This window comes from Salvelinus sp. IW2-2015, linkage group LG19, assembly GCF_002910315.2.
Source record: "Salvelinus sp. IW2-2015 linkage group LG19, ASM291031v2, whole genome shotgun sequence".
Classification (NCBI taxonomy): Eukaryota; Metazoa; Chordata; class Actinopteri; order Salmoniformes; family Salmonidae; genus Salvelinus; species Salvelinus sp. IW2-2015.
The window spans coordinates 18,693,271-18,716,658 of NC_036859.1; the positions used below are offsets into that span (position 1 = coordinate 18,693,271).

The 23,388-nt window shown below is 41.5% G+C and overlaps 1 protein-coding gene and 1 long non-coding RNA gene across 2 annotated transcripts in view; both read right to left on the minus strand.

Annotated features, from left to right (window-relative positions):
• The window catches only part of LOC111979618 (voltage-gated inwardly rectifying potassium channel KCNH2-like), an 82,709-nt gene that overhangs the window by 18,501 nt on the left and 40,820 nt on the right, over positions 1-23,388 (minus strand). The gene's annotated exons all lie outside the window — the stretch shown is intronic.
• Positions 6,706-9,957, minus strand: LOC111979678 (uncharacterized). The gene is made up of 3 exons (XR_002879350.2): positions 9,345-9,957; positions 7,727-7,876; positions 6,706-7,252 (listed from the first exon to the last, which is right to left on the minus strand). It is a non-coding gene; the product is annotated as an uncharacterized lncRNA (long non-coding RNA).

Here is a 23,388-nt window from a genome sequence, read left to right on the forward strand (position 1 = left end):
AACACCCACAAAGGTCTATACAGGTATAACCGCCTGGTTTTTGGCATTGCATCAGCCCCAGCCATTTGGCAACAAACTATTGACCAGATTTTGCAAGAAATCCCAGGAACCCAGTGTATCCTGGATGACATGATCATAACAAGACGCACCGACAATGAGCACCTGGCTAACCTGGAAGTGGTCCTGAAAAGACTGAAAGAGAATGGTCTACAGGCAAACTTACAGAAGTGTGAGTTCTTCAAAGACAGGATTGTCTTCTGTGGACATGAAATCGACCGCAAGGGATTGCACAATACAAAGGACAACATCGATGCAGTGGTACAGGCACCACAACCACAAAATATCACAGAAGTGAGATCTTTTACGGGACTGATCAATTACTACAGAAGATTCCTCCCAAACCTTTCAGCAGTAATCAAGCCTCTAAATCAGCTACCGGAAAAGAATAGGACATGGCGGTGGACAGAACAGTGTGAAAATGCATTTCTTGAGGCAAAACGGCTCATCACATCTGAACAGGTCCTGATGCATTACAACCCTGAACTGCCAGTGAAGTTGGTTTGTGATGCGTCCCCTTAAGGCTTAGGGGACGTCCTTTCACACACACTGAAAGATGGGTCAGAGAGGCCAGTTGCATTTGCGTCACGAACATTGAATGATGCAGAGAAAAACTACTCACAAATCGACAAAGAAGCACTGGCACTAGTGTGGGGCGTCAAGAAATTCCACGCATACCTATATGGCAAGCGTTTCACACTGGTTACGGATCACCAGCTGTTGCTTTCCATTTTCAGTCCAAAGAAAGGCAATGACAGCAGCCAGGTTCCAGCGATAAGCCTTGTTCCTTGCCAGTCATATGTATGACATTGAGTTTAAACCGTCGTCCCTCCACACAAATGCAGATGGATTATCCAGACTGCCGTGTGCAAGAGAAAGACAAAGGAGTGTGGATGCAGTGGACATTTTCCATACCGCTCAGCTCGAGGCACTACCGGTCACAAGCACAGTTATCAAACAGGAGACAAGGAAAGATGTGACCTTGTCAAAAGTGTACACCTACACCATGYCAGGRTGGCCAGCTACWGGCAGAAAGGAGCTGACTCCGTATTTCCAGCRGAGAAACGAAATTWSAACGTACCAAGGATGTTTGATGTGGGGAATGAGAGTCATGATACCCCAGAAATGCCAACATCAGGTTTTGCAGCAACTACATGAAGGTCATGTTGGAATTGTCAAAACGAAGCTGCTCGCAAGGAGCCACTTCTGGTGGCCAGGTCTGGATCAACAGATAGAAAACATGGCGAAGAACTGTAGMGGATGTTTGGAAACCCTTCACATGCCTACTCCTGTCCCAGTCCACCCATGGGAATGGCCCACAGAGCCATGGCAGAGAATTCATGTGGACTACGCTGGTCTCTTTGAAAAGCACATGTTTCTGGTTATAGTTGATGCCCATTCCAAATGGCCAGAGATGTTTTGCACTGACTCTACCTCAGCTCAGACGATAGAGTGTCTCAGAACWATGTTTGCACGCTGCAGCTGATAAGGGACAACGCGCAAGCTTTTGTAAGTGACGAGTTTACAAGATTCATGTCAGTAAATGGAATCAAACACTCAACCTCAGCTCCGTACCACCCTGCCACCAATGGGCTGGCAGAACGCTTTGTGCAAACCCTAAAGCAATGACTCTGTGCAGCAAAACGAGACGAAGGGACTTTGCAAACAAAACTGGCCAAGTTCCTGGCCTCCTACGGAAACACCCCACATGCCACGACAAATGAAAGCCGAGCCGCACTGATGTTCGGGAGGCCTCTCCGCACACAGCTGGACATCATGAAGCCAAACAGGCGTAATGAAGTGCTGAACAAACAAGCCAAGATGCTCTCCGGTGGCMGGGAGCGCCATCTCCAAACAGGACAGGAAGTGATGGTGCGAGACTACAGAAGGGGAGGGAAATGGACAAGAGGGACCGTACATACACAAACGGGACCCAGAACTTACCAGGTTCAAGTGAGCCCAGACATAATGTGGAGGCGTCACATTAACCAAATGCATTCCACGGAAAACAGCACAACAATCGAGAGATAACAGGCACAGAGAGCTCCTGAGAGTGACACACAGGGAACTGTAGAGGACGGTGGGGCAGTAAAGAGACCCCAGGCTGAAAGAAGGGAACGTGTTGATGAAGGTGCTGCTATAGCAGAAGCTATAATGGAACAAGCACACACTGAGGATGTTCAGGAGCCTCCAGACAATCCTAGGCGCTACCGAGAACGAAGGCACCGTCCACCAGACAGACTGGACTTATAAACAAAGAAACAAAAACGAACTGTTCAAGTTCAAATCAAAAGATGCAAATAACTACAACAAGTTCTGGGAAATGTTTCAGTTGTGGTTTGGTAAAAGTAACTCTGATTGTATAAGAGAAGGAATGTTATGTTCTGTTAATTACTGATGTCCTCTTTAAGAATGGAGCACCCTTGGTCATGCGCAGTGTTGTTCTATGTTATTCTGGTACTAACTCGTTTTAGTAAATGTGAAGCTCCAGTTCAATTTCTTGTATTCAGAGTCTTTCTTATTATATAAATAAGTAATAAGAGCTAAGACACTACACCTACGGTGAAGCCTGGTGATGGCAGCATCATGCTGTGGGGATGTTTTTCAGCGGCAGGAACTGGGAGACTAGTCAGGATCGAGGGAAAGATGAACGAAGCAAAGTAAAGAGAGATCCTTGATGAAAACCTGTTCCAGAGCACTCAGGACATCAGACTGGGGCGAAGGTTCACCTTCCAACAGGACAATGACCCTAAGCACACAGCCAAGACAATGAAGGAGTGGCTTCGGGACAAGTCTCTGAATGTCCTTGAGTGGCCCAGCCAGAGCCTGGACCCGATCGAACATCTCTGGAGAGACCTGAAAATAGCTGTGCAGCGATACTCCTCATCCAACCTGACAGAGCTTGAGAGGATCTGCAGAGAAGAATGGGAAAAACTCCCCAAATACAGGTGTGCCAAGCTTGTAACGTCATCCCCAAGAAGACTCAAGGCTGTAATCGCTGCCAGAGGTGTTTCAACAAAGTACTGAGTAAAGGGTCTGAATACTTATGTAAATGTAATATTTCAGTGTTTTATTTTTTATAAATTTGCTAACATATCTAAAAACCTGTTTTTGCCTTGTCATTATGGGATATTCTATTTTAGAATAAGGCTGTAACATAATAAAATGCGTAAAAAGTCAAGGGGTCTGAATACTTTCTGAATGCACTGTATACCATGTGTACCCCATACATACTGTACGACTAATAAAACTTGAAACTTGAGTCTCCTCTTCTCATATGTTTGTTTGCTCACTTCACAACTGAGTGGATAGGTTTTCAGTATCTGATGGCCTGTCCTCAATGGCAAACTGAAAATGAAATTCTTCAGTTCAGACTGCATCTTGCTATACCTCTCCAGTGCTCTTTCTAGATTTGGATGAATTATTTTTGCTCTGTTTATTTCGCTCCAAATTGAAATTAAGTGATTTGCGTATTTTGGGGGTTTGGSAGATTCAATCAGCATCTCTACAGAAATGTGTCATTCTGACTGATGCTTCCGAGAATGGAACCACCAGCCAATAGGATCCCTGACACCTCCACTCTCTGTCCTGAATCCACCCTGAGTCCTTCAGCATCTCCTGACTCAAACCCTGACTCTCCCCTTGAAGTAAGTCAGAGTCCTTAGAAGCCGTCCAATAGCAAGAGGGATGGGGCCTTCATCAGCCTCCAACCTAATCAACACTCTAGATTAGTCCACCCAGCTGTAACAATGCATGACCTAATGTGCATCCAAGGCTGTGTCCCAAATGGCAATCCTATTCCCTATATAGTACACTACTTTTGACCACAGCCTTATGGGCCCTGGGTGCACATTAGTGTCCTAAATGAGTAGGTTGACATTTGGGATGCACTCTAATACAGATGACCACTGATATTCCACTTCAACATTCTATTTCAACAAATACCTGACTTGGGTTCTCGTGAACTGTGCTACCCTTGTGAAAACACCTTCTCCCATTCTCCTTTACGATGTGCCATATCATTATGACCAAAGTGAGGTAGTAGTGGTCTGGTTATATTCAGCAGTATTGTGAACAATAACAGTAATACAACAAGTCATATTTAGCCACTCTGGCGTCGGCAGATTTTTGAGTGACAGATGTGGCAGACTGAGGTGTTATGCTATTCTGTTCTATAAAAGTTAAATATCTGCACTCTAAGTTTCTGATATGGACCAATGTTGGACACCAACTGAAACATCAGAGAAATACAGAGATAATAAAAGACTGCTCATTAACTAGGGGAGAGCCGGGACGAAAGCAACATGGGGTGAAAGTAACACGCCCATTTTCTCAGATAACACAGAAACTAGAATTACGTAATGAAGTCAGCAAGTTCCTAATGTGGAGAACAACCTCCCTGCGAAATAAACAGCACGTCAACCATGTTTTGCAGAGTTATCAACAAAAATCGACACAAACTTGATAGTACATTTGTTGAAAGTAACGACGATTACAAACCAGAAACATGGAAATAAGACAGATTTTGTACACTTCTCCCCAGCTGTTACTCCGCCCCGCCTGTACTAACAAAAGTAAAGTTATGGTAGTTCTGTTCTCTGTCTATTTAAAGGGGAAGTTCACCCTGGGGGAGYCTGAGCTTGTTTTCATTATGTCCAAGGTATTTCTAGGACAGTGAGATGTGTTTCACACATAATTAACCAGGAGGAAGGCAGGTTTGGGCTTCGGGCGGTGAATGATACACTCTATGATGGCTTCCGGTGTATTGATACGGGGGTGCAAGATCTAAAAATAAATCTGCTTTGTGGCATTTCGTGAAGATTGTATGTTATACTGATTGCACTATACATCTTTGTGCATGTAGATATGGTTGTACTTGTTCGATAGAACCATTGGATGTCTTTCAGCAATGTTCCGATCGGTAGATTCATTGCTAAATATACAAGTAGACACATTTTTTACATCTCTGAGACTACAACTTGTGTTGGGCGCTTTTTTAAGAAGGAGGCGGACACTAATACAATCCTTTTGGCAAAACTGAAAGTACTGACCAGAAGCAATGGCTTCAAGTGATTCCTCTCATCAACACAAATTYGACGATGAAGAATGTTCTATTAGCTACATGGTGACATTTAACTATATATTTATAACTGGAAATAACTGAAGAGGATTCGAAACAAAGAGTTAGATTTAGCTAACGTTAGAAGCACACAGACAATGCAAGCACCAAGAGGGCAGATGAAAATTACGGTGCCTAGCTAAGTAAGTTATTTTTCCTGCAAGCCACCTAGCTAGCAAACTTTAGTTTATCTACTGAAACCCATATTGTGTATTTCTGGCTAACAGTTACAGTGGGAGAAAATCAAATAATGGTTCTGTTTGCTAACCTAGCTAGGTGGCTAGCTAAGTTAGCTAAACAACTACCGGTTGCCATATCTATGACTAAAATAGAAAAGGTTTTACAATCAGAGATCTTTTGTATCTCAATTGTAAAACCTCTTCTCGTTTTAGTCATAGATATGGCAAGCTACAAGGTTACAACCAGCCACCTAAAGCTAGGTTTACCAGCAAACGTTAGCATGACTGGAGTTGGCTGGCTAGTTAGCCTGGCGACTGCTAACTTATACGCCTCGCTTTACATTTGTAACCTGATAGCAAACATGTGTAGTGTCAGCAACGGTAAATCATTTTACTAGCTAGCTATGTAACATGATTGACATTGGTTATGATCATGACCATGGATGCATTTTAATTTCACAAAATTCTAGGCATAATCCAAGATAGGATTCCAAACAGATGTAAAGAACAATTATTTTATATCCAGCAAGCCAGCTAACTTATCTAGGTTTACTATCAAACATTTGAGGAGAAACAATAATACAAAAATGTACTGTTGCAAATCTCAAAAATTGAAGCTGGTTTTACAATAAACATTTGCCTAAGCATGCCTGATAGACATGGCTGTAGGTAGATACTGTCTGCCTACCTACCTARGCTCATTTGTATGGTCTGGTCACTGTGCAAAGGTTGAGGGTTATGCCATATTTCTTTCTATTATTAGGMTAGATATTGTTGTAATGTAATATCTGTGCCTGTCCACATGTATGCATRTTCAACCCTAATGTTAATGTTATGCTGGCACAGTTCAATATTTTTTTGTCTTGGGACAATACCGTGTGGTGCATTCCTGGAGTTATTTCTAGATACAGAAACAGAATTACTTTGCCTGCATGTGTCATTGTAGCAGAACTGTATCCCGCGAACTGTATCCCTCTCGAGGGGTTAGACATTATGCTGGATTTCAAGCAGTTGACTCATGAGCCCCATGAAGTAATCCAACAAATGTGTATGTATTTTTGCCTCCATCTTGTCTATTTCAAGTCTTCTCCCATTGATCTAGACAGTTATGTTATCATGACATGCAGCTCTTTGTGGTGGACACCCACCTTTCTCGATCAATGAGAGAAGACTTGAAATAGACAAGACGTCGTCAGTTAACATTAACCAGTGTAAACTYCCTGTATTTTAGATTTTGACAAATATTCTTTGGATATCGGAATGTTTAGCATTTGTTTGATGCTACAGAGCCCTGTACAGCTTATAAATACAGGGCTCTGTGAATCCATAAAGGCAGACAAATTTCAACGATTGATAGAAAATATCCATATTTATTTTATAGTGGTTCTACATCAGGGCTCTCCAACTTYGTTCCTGGAGAGCTACCGTCCTGTAAGTTTTCATTTAGCTGGTTGATAAGCTGAACCAGGTTAGTTACAACTGGGGTTGGAGCGAAAACCTACAGGAGGRTAGCTCTACAGGAACAGGGTTGGAGACCCTTGTGCAACATGGTCTTATGCTGAGCCACACTGGCTGCGTTTACACAGGCAGACCAATTCTGATCTTTATTGCACTAATTGGTCTTAATCACATCAGATCTTTTTCAGAACTGATCTGATTGGTCAAAAGACCAATTAGTGAAAAAAAGATCAGAATTGGGCTTTATCCGGCTTCAGTACACTGCCAATGGTGTTTGGCATGGTGGGCTGGGGAAGCTGAGACTCTTTGTGCTTATAGCGAATGGTCTTGTCCTGTCTGAACGGCCAGCTGGGTAAGGTTCTGCGGAAAGTGGTGTATGGCTTCTTAACCACCAACTGTTTGGTCCTCTTGCAGAAGATTTGCTGGTTTTGCACATCTCCTGGAAAGACAAGGTTGTGGTGTTAGCATTTTACATGTTTTGTGGAAGGAACATAGGGCAACATGCCTTTGTTGGTAAAGGTGTCAACTGAATGGGACCGGCTAGCGTATTGTTTAGGGACAATGGGTGCTGATTTTGAGAGGAAAGATCAGTCAACATAGTTAGGAGGGCAGTTTTTACACAGTATGAATTGTCGTGTATGGTAGATTGAGGAGAAATGGCATCTCTCAATTGTTGTCATACACAACAATACATTTACTGTCTAAGCACAACCCTGCACTACCAAAATCCCCTTCCTCATCTCAAAGTACTGTCTGTAAACCTCCCCCAGACCATTGACTGACAKATCATTCTTGTCAATAGTAGCCCTTTGCAGGGGATTTTTGTAGACATGTCTTTGTATTGTGTTTTGAGAGTCTACAGAGAGAGGAATGAGGTGATTGTGTCATTACTGTTGTAGTCTTGATTTTATACCTTTCAGTGTCCCTTGCTGGTTTCTGTMCCACAATCTTGTTGTGCTTCATAACCACAAGGTTTCCCCTCCCTCATGCTYGTGTACCCAAAACGCCGCSGCTTTGGGGTATTTTTCAGCAGGRCACTGTCACTGGAATGACTCCAGATAACCTGAGTTTTACAAAGAGAAGAGGGGTAGACTAAATTGATTACATGGTCTGGAAGGAAGGTACTCTGTGGCTACCTCTAACACCATAACACAAACACTACCTAWTTCATGTTTATGCCATGCTTACTGTAAATATTAGCTGTCAGCTTGGTAGGACATCTTGGTACTATCTACAACAAAATACACAATTTAACCACCCCACTAATTGTATTGATCTCTATTAAACTGGCTAGCATAGCACACCTAACATGGACATTTCAATATTGTCAGCTAATGTTAGCTAACTAGCGTCATCAAATTGGCAGGAAGATTGCTAGCCAGCTGAAACTGACTGAGAACCAACTAACTAATCATAGATGATTTATACAGGTTCGTCATTGCTACCAACACAAAAACAGAGTTTGTTCAGTGTTAATAAATATTCATTTATTATAACACAAGCATATTGCTAATACATTGTTATAACTAAACTCTTTCCAAACAGGGTTACTCCACAAACTCATAGCAGATACGGAAACCCACACCACCCAGAGACAGATGGCTGACACAGGCCTTTTTCATAAAGACTGATAAGAAAAGTGGTGCCGGGTACTGCATATCACGAGAAACTGAGACACACACATACCCAAGGACAGAGGGCTGACGAAAACCTTTCATAAACACAGATAAGACAGGAACATCTACGCACACACAAAACTCCTCTTCAGTCTGAACATTTTACAGAGACACACAGAAATGTCAAAATAGGAACATCTACGCACAACCTAATCTCCTGTTTTAGCTGAACATTTCTGAAGACAAAAACTCTACTCAGAGCCAATGGGACAGTGATACTGGCTGAAGGAGACCTCGCCCAACTCATCAGAACCAACCAGAGGACCAGAACTTCCAGACTCAACCTACTTTCTGTACTGTATAAAATGTATATGCACTCTGTTATCTGGGCTTTTTTCAGAGAGTTCCATTTGAGCTTGATGAAAGGGTCCGTGCACGCTATTTCAGATATTTTACCTCTGAATAAATTGCTTTTAATTAAACCTAATCCACCCTGTCCAGAGTCTCTACTTCGTCTCAGTTCTCCAGTAACCTATGTTTATACAACATTAGCTATATCGACAATTCCCTTTTTAGTAACGGAGTGTTTTCCAGGCAAGGGTGTAATAGATGCCTACCAGATTGAGTTACTTTTATTTACTAACGTTAGCTAGCTTGTATTAGATAACGTCAGTCAAAGATATAATGAACAMACATGTTTACTCTGCTGCTGAAGGTAGCTACCAGTCTAGCAGTGACTACCATGGCATAAGTGAAATTGATTGACAGTGTGTATACCAAAAAAGATAGCTATATGATTTAGCTGATGGCTTTCAGAGTTCAATACAGGACTGTAACGTTAGCTAGCTAGCTAATGTTATAGTCCTGTGTTGAACTCAAAGCCATGAGCTAAATCATAAAATCCAGTTAGGTTACCTGTAATCGAGAATCTTCCGTKTTGTTGTGAAGGGAAAAAAATGTATGGTATCGCATCACTTCTCAGCTGTAGTCGAAATGGATTCCCCATCATATCAGTTCAGCCTGAGAATCCCTATGATAATCTCTGGTCATCGTAAGGGGCATCATTCTTGATATCTGCAAGCCACTGGCAGCATCGGGGTAAATCTCTGGTAGGTAGAATAGTGAAAGATAACACATTTTCACACTTGTTTGTAATTAACACAGCCAGGCACAGAACACCTCACAGGCATGATGACAAAGGTTTGTGAAAAACAAACATTGTCAACAACAACAACAAAAATACTTGCCTTCAGGAGTTCTGAGATTGCTGTGTGTTGTTCGCCCAAAGTACACAACGCCATCATCAACGTTGCCATCTACCTTAGCGGACCGTATCTGCATTCGCTATGAATGTCGGACTTTGTGGTTCACTATGAGCAGAGGAATACACAGAAAGTCGAAAACTTCCCGATTCTACCAGTGAAATGAAAATGTGCTAGTTCTAGCTTGYGTTTGGATAATTGTTATGTTTATGACAAAAAAGTAATGCTAATATAGTAATAATTATATGCCATGGCAGAGCCAGGGTGAAATGTCACTTTAATTTCAACTMATTTACCCTATAAATGAAATTACAGTTGCTAATGGAAAATGACATATATATACAGTACCAGTCAAAAGTTTGGACACACCTACATTGTAGAATTATAGTGAAGACATCAAAACTATGAAATAACACATATGGAATCATGTAGTAACCAAAGAAGTGTTAAACAAATATACATATATATACTTTATATTTGAGATTCTTCAAAGTAGTCACCCGTCGCCTTGATGACAGCTTTGCACACTCTTAGCATTCTCTCAACCAGCTTCAGGAGGAAGTCACCTGGAATGCATTTCAATTAACAGGTGTGCCTTGTTAAAAGTTAATTTGTAGAATTTCTTTCCTTCTTAATGCGTTTGAGACAATCAGTTGTGCTGTAACAAGGTAGGGGTGGTATACAGAAGATAGCCCTTTGGTAAAAGATCAAGTCCATATTATGGCAGGAACAGCTCAAATAAGCAAAGAGAAATTACAGTCCATCCTTACTTTAAGACATGAAGTTCAGTCAATACGGAACATTTCAAGAACTTTGAAAGTTTCTTCAAGTGTAGTCGCAAAAATCATCAAGCGCTATGATGAAACTGGCTCTCATGAGGACCACCACAGGAAAGGAAGACAGAGAGTTAGTTACCTCTGCTGCAGAAGATCAGTTCATTAGAGTTAACTGCACCTCAGAGTGCAGCCCAAATAAATACTTCACAGAGTTCAAGTAACAGACACATTTCAACATCAGCTGTTCAGAGGAGACTGTGAATTAGGCCTTCATGGTCGAATTGCTGAAAAGAAACCACTATTAAAGGACACCAATAAGAAGAAGAGACTTGCTTGGGCCAAGAAATACAAGCAATGGACATTAGACAGGTGGAAATCTGTCCTTTGGTCTGATAAGTCCAAATTTGAGATTTTTGGTTCCAACCGCCGTGTCTTTGTGAGAGTGTAGGTGAACAGATGATCCCCGCATGTGTGGTTCCCACCATGAAGCATGGAGGGGGAGGTGTGATTGTGTGGGGGTGCTTTGCTGGTGACACTGTCAGTGATTTTATTTAGAATTCAAGGCACACTTAACCAGCATGGCTTGCCACAGCATTCTGCAGCGATACGCCATCCCATCTGGTTTGCGCTTAGTGGGACTATAATTTGTTTTTCAACAGGACAATAAACCAACACACCTCCATGCTGTGTAAGGGCTGTTTGACCAATAAGGAGAGTGATGGAGTGCTGCATCAGATGACCTGGCCTCCACAATCACCCGACATCAACCCAATTGAGATGATTTGGGATGAGTTGGACCGCAGAGTGAAGGAAAAGCAACCAACAAGTGCTCAGCATATGTGGGAACTCCAAGACTGTTGGAAAAGCATTCCAGGTGAAGCTGGTTGAGAGAATGCCAAGAGTGTGCAAAGCTGTCATCAAGGGAAAGGGTGGCTACTTTGAAGAACCTAAAATATATTTTGATTTGTTTAACATTGTTTTGGTTACTATAGTTTTGATGTCTTCCCTATTATTCTACAATGTAGAAAATAGTAAAAAAAATAAAGAAACTCTTGAATGAGTAGGTGTGTCCAAACGTTTGACTGGTACTGTATATAAAAAATATGGTGTCTCCAGYTCTATTGATCTCTGAGTAATTAGGAAAAAAACAAAGTTTTACTTTACTTTCATCCCGGTTCTCCCCTAAGACAATATAATTACAAAACTATATTATTCCCTGTGTCAAGGGATTGACATACCTTTGCAGTGTATCACCGACATACAGTAGACAATGAACAGGGTATTGTAAATGARAGAACATTTCCAACATCCAAACCTCTATTTCTCTTAAATACACTCTTAAAATWAAAAGGTGATATCTAGAACCTAAAAGGGCTCTTCGGCTGTCTTCATAGGAGAACTCTTTTTGAAGAACACTTTGGTTACGAACCCTTTTGAGTTCCATGTAGAACCCTTTCCACAGAGGGTTCTACATTGAACCCAACATAGTTATACCTGGAACCAAAAAGGGTTCTCCTGTGGGTACAGCCGAATAACCCTTTTGGAAACCTTTTTTCTAAGATTGTAGGACATGTCCTTATGTGGTAGAAACTTCTAGTCACAGTAACAAGTGAGCACCTCTGCTTTGCACTGCACTGCACAGGGGAAGCCCACTTATCCAGCCTGCAATAAATCTTCCTGCACAAGGGCCCCTGGGACATGGGATTCCATTTGCCTGGCTGCCTGGGCATGAGGTGCGTTATGCTTTACTGACTGAGTATGGTGTTCAAGGGCACTGGTTTGCCAAGATGGATGTTGGTTCCTTGACCGGAGAAACTCCCCTACTGTGCACTCTGTGCTACATATACTTGGTTATGTAGCAGTCTTTGGGTATCCACGCTATAACTAATCTGTGTCTCCAAGTATGGAGATGACTATGATGAACCATTACTATAACTAGTCTCATAAGAACCATTTCTCTCTTTTTTTGGACAGTAGGTGGACATATTCACCTGTGTGAGCCATTGCTGGATTTATTTTCAATTCACCAAGCTYTACAGCGAAATGCTTGTCTTGTTTCTGTTAACACTATGGATGGATTAATGACTTGCCGAGGATAAAACTAAACACTGTCTCTCGCCGACTCATGACTCAATTCCAGCATGATGTAGTGCTAGGAGTGATCTGTTTACAACATCAGATTCCACCCCATGTCTAATGGCCGCTCCAGGGTGAAGTTTCTCTTAGATACAGATCTAGGATCAGCTTCCCCTCCCCCAATCCAAACCTTAACCATTTAGTGGAAAAAGGAAAAAATTACCCTAGAAAAGCATATAGGGGCAACTTCCCCCTAATCCTCTGATGGTCACACAGTTTCACGGGGCCCACCTCAAGGTCCAAGGCCACTACTTGTTTAATTGTTTTATTTTTTAATGGGGCAGAGAACAATATGTGACCAACCGGTTTGATTCGGACTTATGTAGCAGCATTTTAAATTGTGTTTTTTTACATTGGATAAAAGTAGAGACTCAGAGCTAGAAAAGGGTATATCATACACTACAGTTGAGGAACAATGGGAAAGTAATTCTGCTTTGAAAGTTGATAAACTTGGAACCTCACTTTTAAGAAAAAGGCCTTTGATTGTTTTGGTATACCAATTGGAGAGCTCTTCTTTGTCTACACCCATTCAGCATCCGAGCGTTCTGTCCTAACAACAGCAGTCAAGCACCCAAGCTAACTGGCTAACGTTGGCTAGCTTGCTAGCTACTTCCAGACACAAATGAGAGAATAGCTCACTCTGACCATTTTACTCGCCATAGCAAAGCTGTTTTTATGTAATCCAGGGTGTTGGTGACTGCAATTGTGCTGATGGCAACAATKGCWWYWWTTGCCAACGTTTACTGACATTGGCCATATTCAACGGGTGTTGAGCGTTTGTAAATTTGTCAGTTATTCTGCGCTCTGGCACACTCAGACGAGAGTGTTCTGAAATCRGAGTAGATAGCCAGAGCGAATTTACCAGCTACGTCTATCAACAGCTGTCGCAGTGACATCATGAGTCWTTTGTTAAGACATTTAGCTAGCTAGCTAAACAATGAACCTTAATCGCAACTCATGACGTTACTAGCCTGCATGAATCTGCAGGTAGCTAACCAACCATGTCCAATGTTAGCTAGCTAACATTAGCCTATAWCTAGCAAAGCAAATGGCTCTGAGATACGAATAATATTACGACACATATCATACACGTAACATTAGCTAGTGAGCCAGCCAGCTAAAGTTAGCAAGCTAGCTACTTTTTGACAAAATTAGAAAAGTGTAATATTGGAAAATGTAGCTAGCTAGACTATCTTACCTGTATACATGGATAGACGYTTCTCCCCCTCTGTCATGGATGCCATGGTTGCCCTTAATTTGAAGATGTAATCCGGAGACAGGTGTTTTCTCCATCTCCTTAGCTATCATACTCTAATTCCACTGATTTCAAAATTCGGTCCCCCAGAAAGTGGAGAGCAACACTTATGCAGTTCTACTACGCAATATATTTTTTAAAAGCTGCATTAGACAGGATTACCTACATAWACTGACCAGCTCAAATAGACAGCAGCTTGCTACATGGCAGATCAATCCGAAACTCATCTCTCGGCATGTCCAGCCCACTCATTAGCTCAGCCAATCAAGGCTAGCAGGAAGGTCTTTTTCTGTGGCTAAACCAACTAGGCTCGTAATTTAACAATTTTATTCATATTTACAGATGGCATACAAGTTTGTTATTAAGGCACATGAAAGTTCACATGTTCCAGAAGGCATTTCTRACAAAAAATGCATTTTGATTGAAAGTAGTGACATGCGACATACGCCTAGTTTCCTGAAACGAGTCACATATGCAGTATTATAGCTAATCTCATGCTATTCTATACATTTTGCCATAAGGCTGAGAGATAATGTTGCTGTTTTAGAGTTCAGGGATTCTTGAAAAAGGGACAATCTCAACTTTTCCCCCACAAATATTTGTCTTATTACAAAATGTAAAATCAATATTTTGATAGGCCAAAGTATCAGCTACCACACCATGCAAAGGAACAACCTCYTATTTACAGTGCATTCGGAAAGTATTCAGACCCCTTGACTTTTCCACATTTTGTTACGTTACAGCCTTACTCTAAATGTATTAMATATTTGTTTTTCAATCTTTACACAATACTCCATAATGACAAACCACATTTTTTAATATTTTCACCCAGAGAGGGGAGAGAAGGGAGCTGGTGGGAGATTGACAGCTTACTCCCTGTTGTAAATCAARGAGAGAACATCCCTTTCCAATGTTCACACAGGAATGTTCTTTGTCTACACAGACATTTTCCCGYCGAAACTCTTAACACATTCTAAAGTGAATACTGGAACAATATTTCTAACATAGAACTTGGGGAATGGTTAGAGGCGATCTAAAGAATAATAATGTCAATTTGGTTGTTATTTTGTGGTTGTTATAAAGGAAATATATATTTAGGTTGTGATAAAGGAAATACTGTAACTTGAAAAGTATATACAGCACATGTATGAAGTTTACATCCTCTGCGTTGTATTTGAAATATGAAAAATTATGAAAGTGTTTTTGTTAAGAGAGGGATGTGATCTTAGAAACTATATGAGGAAATTGTTTCTATAACTTTGTACAAGTAAGTGATCACAGCCCACWTGGGTGAGGCGAGAGAGCGTGTCAGCCTTATGAACCTTTTTGAAGAACTGTATAAAATGATGGGTTAAGAATTAACATATCAGACCAGAGAGGCGTGTAGCTGCAGCTCACGTCCCAAGTGTTTCATACTCTGAATATCAACACGAGGTAGAGGCGAGAAGCTCACCTGGACAATCACTGGTACGGCTGATTAGCTGTCATAAGTAATGCATCTAGAAAAGCAAATTTAAGTGAGACCATTCTACTACACTTCTCAAATCACCRAAGTACACTACTCTCATCACACCACTGAGAACCATCGACACGGTTGGCTAGCCTATCTTAAAATAATTATCTTCCAGAGCAAGTGGAAGTAGAGTGAGCTCTGTAGTTCTGTTCAGGACTACACGACGGGTCACAGGATGCCGGGCGACGGCAGAGGAGAGCAACAGTAGGAGACGGGTGGGGACCTCTTTTGGACAATCAGAGCCTTACAAACACGCTGCAAAAAGACCTAACTCCCTTTCCAGGCGGTCTGGTTCCGACAGAGATACGCGGCGAACCAAGACATTTATGCGCAAATACATTAATGATTTCATGCTCCAAACGGGCAGCGGTTCGTGTGCAAAGTATATGATTACTGTGAGAGTAGTTTCTAGATGTACCAAAGTATTATGTCTCTGTCCCTCTCTCTCTCTCGCCCTCTTCATGTCTTTTGTAACAAGCCGCCATAATGTTGTCAGTCCGCTAGGGACCTGTTTCTAATGTAAGTGTGTATGTTTATCCTGTGTTAGTTACCATTTAGTTAGCTAGTAAATAATTAAACCAATTTGTGTAATACTGAATCATAAGTAAGGCTCAGGTTTTTGCAGATGTCGAAGGTTACGACTGTTCAGAATTATGATATTATATGAGGCTATAATTAATGAGTCGACTGTTTATGGATGTAATAGGTAAAGACCTTTAGAGTTTAATTCGGGAGATGATAACTCTGTAAAGAACCGCTCTCATGGTGCCCCGAATTCCTAATGAGTTAATTGTTACATTAATTGTTAAAATGAACATAGTTAGTTGATTAGAAAAATAACAGTCATCAGATTAATGCAGGCACGGCGCCAGGATTTTTTCTCGCCCGGGGCCAAGGGGGGGCTTGACCAATACATGGGGGTGCTAAGAAATAGTTGATTTTCATGACTTCAGAGTTATAAGGAAGTTCTCATTTGTTCAATACAAGCAGATATGGCACACAGCACATTTGATATAAATGTAGTTTTTAATTGAATTTGGCCAAAGAACCTTCAACAAAATAGCTATAAGCCTAATACAAGTGACCACAAGGCAATGACAAAAACATATTTCACATGCAAAGGTGAAAGACTTCAGCACCGGACAGTGCCCATGCACGGAAGTCTTTCGGCAATAACACAATACATCCAAAATGCGGTGACAACAACAAGAAGTGCATTTATACCATATGCATAATCAGACAACTGTGTATTGGTAATAATGTTTTGGATGAAATGGCTATCACAACGTCAGAAATTACATKAATAATATCCAAAGTGCAGCCACAATGAGAAGTGCAATGCATTTAGCCTATGCCTGWTAACTGTGCACACACTTGTAAAACGAACTGGCTATCATCACAATCTTAGTGATTATATTTCTATTGCAAACAAAAATAACTTGTAGGCCGACAATATACATGCGTCCTGCTGTGCATTGGTTATAATGTTACGGATTAAATGTCTATCACAATGTCAGAAATGAAAGGAATGATATCCACAGTGCAGCCACAACGAGAAGTGCATTTACCCTATGCCTGTCCACTGTGYWCACATGGTGTAAAACGAGCAGGCTATCATCACAATCTTAGCGATTATATTTCTATTGCAAAAACAGTTGTAGGCCGACTGGCTGACACTATGCATGCGTCTTCTTGTTCCATCCAGATCCAGATCAGCGCGATTGAATCATGTTCCCACCACCGGACAGGCGCTCTGTCAATAAATTAAAGGCCTTTCATTTACTCACCAAGTGTTGTTTTATAGAAGGACGATGCGTCTGTTGTGGTTCAGTGCAAATGAGTCTAATCTTCTGGACATCCAGGGCCTTGGTTCTTTCTGTGTGTATGGACAGGCAGGAAAGGTTGCTGAGTCGATTGTTTGCCCAGTATTTCATTCTGTWTATCATGATGCGTGYACTTCGCATCTCTATTATTATCTGAGATTTTCTGTGCAACTGTTTTGTCGAATTTGCCTATGACCTGTAAAAGTTCAAGGAAGTTTCMCTGGTTGACAGCCATGTCGTTTTCTATGTCTCCTCTCTGTGAAAGTCCCTGGTATGCAGTGTAACACAATGTCTCCACAACTGCTCTCATATACTCTCTGTTCTCTAGGACTATTTTCGAATGTCCATCACTTAGAGCATTGCATATTGTTGAGCCAGACTCTTTCTGAATAGTCCACTCATTCCACGCTGTCATTGCATATTTATGCTCCACACTAGCATTGTGTGTCTTGAACGAACTTGTTGCCTTCTTCCAGTTCTGGTAGCCATCGTGGGTAAATGCCGCCTTCTCTCCACCATGGTTTCCTGGACGTTGAAAGGCAGAAATTACGGTTCTTTTGAAATAGAATATTCCAGCCATTTGTAATCCTCATACCATCTACGATTGAAGTAGCGATCCTGCTGTCTGACTTTTGTGGCTGGATAACGCCGAAGAAGAGGGCGCCTTGGTTCTTCAACAGGTGACTGGCTTAAATCAGAGGGAGCGGTGGCTGTGCTAACAGTGCAGCTAATGGTGGCTGTGGAGCAGCTAGCAGCGGTGAACTGCTCTGGTGCTCCCTCACGTCGTGGCTCACGAGTTTCTCTCTCCGACTCATCTTTCTTATCTCCCTCTTCTTCATTGGCCCCCTCGGAGACAGGTTCTGGATTTTAAATTTCTACCCGCACTCTTCTCTTGATCAGAAAACGGTCCATTGCAACAGGGTGAGATGGGCGACTAGCTAGCTAAAAGTTCACTCACATAACGTAGCCTAACGTGTGCGAGCACACACACCCCCACCACACACACACACACACACACACACGTCATAGGGTACATGCACACGCAGCCAGGGATCTGATTGGGAACAGAATGGCTGGTTATTAACTTTAACATATTTCTTTATTAAAAATGTTAAAAAACACAAAAATGCTTGAGGGGGCTTAACTGGGGCTACGCAGATTTGTGACATGACTAAAGCCCCCCCCTAGCCTCGGTGTAGCGCCGTGCATGGATTAATGAAAGTAAAGTCACAACACTAAATAAGGTCCCACAGTTGACAGTGCATGTCAGAGCAAAGTACAGAGAGATCCTTGATGAAAACCTCCTCCAGAGTGCTCAGGACATCAGACTGGGGCAAAGGTGCACCCTCCAACAGGACAACCACCCTAAGCACACAGCCAAGACAATTCAGGAGTTGCTTCGGGACATGTCTCTGAATGTCCTTGAGTGGTCTAGCTAGAGCCCGGACTTGAACCTGGTCAAAGATCTCTGAAGAGACCTGAAAACAGCTGTGCACGGACACTCCCCATCCAACCTGACAGAGCTTGAGAGGATCTGCAGAGAAGAATGGGGGAAAGTCCCCAAATACAGGTATGCCAAGCTTGTAGGGTCATACCCAAGAAGACTCGAGGCTGTAATCGCTGCCAAGTCGCTGCTAAAAGGTCTGAATACTTATGTAAATCTGATATTTCAGTTCATGTTTTTTTATAAATGTGAAAACAATTCTAAACTTTTTTCTTTGTCATTATGGGGTATTTTATGTAGATTGAGGGGAAAAAATGAATGTAGTCAGTTTTCGAATAAGGCTGCAATGTAACAACATTTAGAAAAAGTCAAGGGGTCTGAATACTTTCTGAGTGCACTGTATGTCAGACACCATAAAAGGCATTTCATTTTTACAATAATTGTCCAATAAGTGTTTAAAGGCCTTTTATTGTTTATTTACAACATTAGATTATTCAAATATGTAATTCAAATCTCCAAACTTATTTTTGTTTTGTTTTATAGCACTATTAATGCTCCAAGGCTAATTTCGTTAGCATTTTGGCATGTTTTTATAGATWTAGAAAAATAAAAYATTTATAGCGCAAACAGTATCCATTAGGTCTAGCACAGCAAATACTTCAATTGTTTAAGCATATGTTGCAGAACAGTGAATAATAATTTTTTCCTTCTGATTATTGACAAACAATATTGACTACATCAGTGACAGAGTTGACAACAGATACACAAAACACACATATTTTTCCTCTAAAAATAAAAGTTCAATACAAACATTTTGTAAAATATGGAARATTATTCATTTTGCCAATCCCCAATAAAAACATAAACATTCTTTCAGATCTTTAAGTTGACGCTAGACAAAAATCTGAAAGAGATCATGKTTTACGGAGTTGACAAAAATGTATATTTTTTTCTTCATTCAAGTACACAGTAGCAAGTATAAACAGTAGCAAGTTTGTTTTTCCTCAGCTGTTTTATGACTCTAAAACCTAAATACATTGAACATATTTGAACCAAAGTTAATATTCTTTCATCATCTATCAGGCAGATGGAGTTGACAGTTTATGGTTGTGACCATTGAGTCCAATATTGTTTGTTTAAATCTATCAAAAGTAGAGAACTTTACAGACCATTAGTGGTCTTGCTACACTACATGTAATGAGGACATGAATAAGGGGTCCTTATGGTATAGCTGACCCTGCTCATTCCTGATGAATTCAGGATTTTAGACAAATCTGACGAAGTTGACCAAATCTCCAGTCACATCTTCTAGGAATCACAGTTTWGAGAGAAATGTGATTTAAAGTTACAGAGGGCTATTACAAAAAACKACATAAGATACTTTTTCAGTTAATATCCATTATTGCCCTTTAAAAAATAAAATAAATTACACTTTTAGTTTTAGTTGGGATCCTTTGCACTGGACAAGTTCATTTCCAGACATAATATTGAACGTATTTTGATAGTTCCCAAAATAAATATTTTCCCTTATAAAATTCACATTTTCCATGAGGCTGAGATACATTTTGTAGTTTTGAAGTTAATATTCTGTAATTCTAAACATTTAATTCATGGCTATTGATGTTTTCGTATGTTATATGGGGGGCCGATGTCCGGGGACACCAATCCCCCCCAAAATAWTTTTTTWAATAAAAATAAATATTTGGGGGGGGAGCAAGGTGTGTGCTACACAAGTGACACTGGCTTCTCTGAGAGGAACTACATTACCATTATGCRAATCAATTTCTATTTGTCACATGGTTCGTAAACAACAGGTGTAGACCAGTGGAGGCTGGTGGGAGGAGCTATAAGAGGAAAGACTCATTGTAATGGCTGGAATGGAATGAATGGAACAGTGTCAATCATATGGGAACTACATGTTTGACTCCATTCTTTTTATACCATTCCAGCCATTACAATGAGCCCGTCCTCCTATAGCTCCTCTCACCAGCCTCCACTGGTGTAGACTAACACTGAAATGCTTACTCGTTTAGAACAAGCCCCTTAAGTTGATTGTCATTGTTTGTTGAGTGGCTTTTATCCTAAAATAACAGTGAGAATGGTAGTCACAACAGGATGTAACATAACACTAACTGAGGTTAGCGTAACAGACTGGGGTTAGAATAACAGACCATGTAGCTTACTATATTAATGTACTGATGACATTAGAATATAATATTACATAAAACAGGCATGCAAACAAGCAAATAATGTACGTATGCACCTGCTCAAACACATAAACATACACACCGACACACACACTGTAGTATAGCCCTGGGTAACTGTTTGTTGGCATTTGTACAGGTAAATACAGCTTATGACCAATAATCCTATCACAAGTAGAGATACTCATGGATCAAATAAACACAAAACGTTTTTTCTACCGGCCAAACCCTCCCCTAACCTGAACGACGCTGGGCCAAATGTGCACCACCCCATGGGTCTCCCGGTCAYGGCCGGCTACGACAGAGCCTGGACTCAAATCCAGAATCTCTAGTGGCACAGCTAGTACTGCGATGCAGTGTCTTAGGGCCTCCCRAGTGGCACAGTGGTCTAACACAAAATGTTTTTAATTCCAGTAAAACACACCAAGGAACGCCACAACCTGTCTGGATTGAATCTAACCTCCACAGACTGAAGCACACTGAATAGGCTTTATACTGATGTACACTGTCTGGAACCATATTAATCTTCTTTGAATATGCCTTAAGTATGACATAAACTGTTCAAGCACCCTGTACAGTTGAGTAAGAGAGCAAATTACCAAAACAATTCTTACAAATAACATAATACGCTCTACAGTATACACTATTAAGGTAATACAAAGATAAMGTAGGCTGATGCAAAAAGCAAAATAATAGTTGTGATACCCCTTCAACAGCAATTAATGTGCCTCTGTTTAACTGAACACTAATCCCTGACAGACCAAATGTTAAAATAGAAAAGCCCCTGAAAGTTAGGATGTATTTGAATGCCCTTGTTCTCTCCCAATAGTGCCCGTTGTCCCATGCAGTCTCACAGCCAGGTCAGAGTCCGACCACTCACCTCCTGAGCAACGATGCTGGAGATGCGGACAGCCCTCTTCACTCGTGTGTTCCGGCGCTCGTTGCTGGCCACTGGCACGCCATCCTGGGATATACTGCCCATTCCACTGAGGGACATGGTGGATCTGCCCTCCTCTGCCCGCTCTTTCCTCCACACAGCTGCTTGTTATCCTCCCAGACTCATCTCCCCAATCTCACAACCCCGTGCCCTCCCCTGGGAGAGCTCACACTCACAGGTTATGTGCTTCTCTGTGCTGTGAATCCACACAGGGCTGTTTAGGGTTCCGTCAAACTGAGTCCAAAGAGAGATAAACAAAGTGAATGGTCCATCTGTGTTATTCGTCCTGTCATCAACCCTTTTTTTCTCCTGCTAATGTTCCTTGTCTTAATGATCTGACGCGTCCCCAGGAGAAGAGGTGCTCCGGTGCGGTTCCACCTAATGAGAATTGTTGTCACTTCATCTTCATGGTCTTCTCCCATTCTCTTTTCACTCTACCGCCTCCTATTCTCCCTTGTTCAGTATGAGTATCAATTATGTCATGTCCAGAGACAGAGAGCTCTCCCTCTTTCTTTCTTTCTCTCCCTCGCTCTCTCTTTCTCTCTCACTCTCGGAGTAGAGTCTTCGCTCTACTTTTTAGTTGCTTCGCTGTATCTGTGAGGTGCCACACGCCCTTCCCTCCATCTCTCTCCCCAGCCYCTTGTCTTTTTCTCTCTCTCTCTCTCCCTCTCTCTCTCTTTCCCCTCCTCTTTTTCTCGCCTCTGTAAAAGCGCTGTACCACTCAGGATCAGCTGTAATTGCAGCTGGCTCTGTCTCCTCCTCCCATCTCCTAATTTCCACCTCTTCGGTCCATCACCAGGCCAGCTGCAGGACTTGATTGATTTCCCCTTTCCCCAAATAAACACCAACAGACTTCCATAAACCTTCTCTCCCCCGTCTCTTCTTCTTTCCCTCCCTCTCCCCCTTAGTCACACACAAGCTACATATTGCATTACATTTGTTAATGCGCTTAATAAAATAAATTAATGTAAACAGTGTTAGGGTTTTAAAATTGAAGATATTTTGCATCGCCTTGTGGTTGAACCCAAAACAGCAGAGGTGATACTTCTGCCTCTGATACCTAGTAGCTAGCCTTTCACTGCACTGGCCCATTAACCCTCCAGCTGCTAACATGTGGTTAACAGTCTCTAAGCTGATTTGCATAGGATGTTGTATGTTAAATAATATAATATATTTTTGCCTCAGAGATGCCAGACTGTAGAACCAATATTATTTGCAACATCTTGGCTAACTTAGGCATGACCTTGGGCACACATAGTTACTCTACCAATCTAATCTTTTATTGATGCTGACAAAACCAAACCTCTCCTTTACATACCACGAAAGGCGTCCGCATGCTTCCCAGCCGAAACAGTTTGGTAGAGTTTGTGCATATGTTATGATGACATTTTGTGAAGTTTTTGTGAGTTTTGGACTTCGGTGAGGGTTTTTTCGGCTGTCCAGGCAAGCTAAAAACAAAATCTGGAGGCAAGCCGAAGTTCGGAGCCKAAGTCTACACCCYGTCGGTGATTGGTCAACCGTAGAGATTCTTCAATCAAGTCTTTGTTGTCATTCAATGAGAGATGACTTGTTCTCCTTCACATTTKTWTATTGAAAAATACTGCACCAA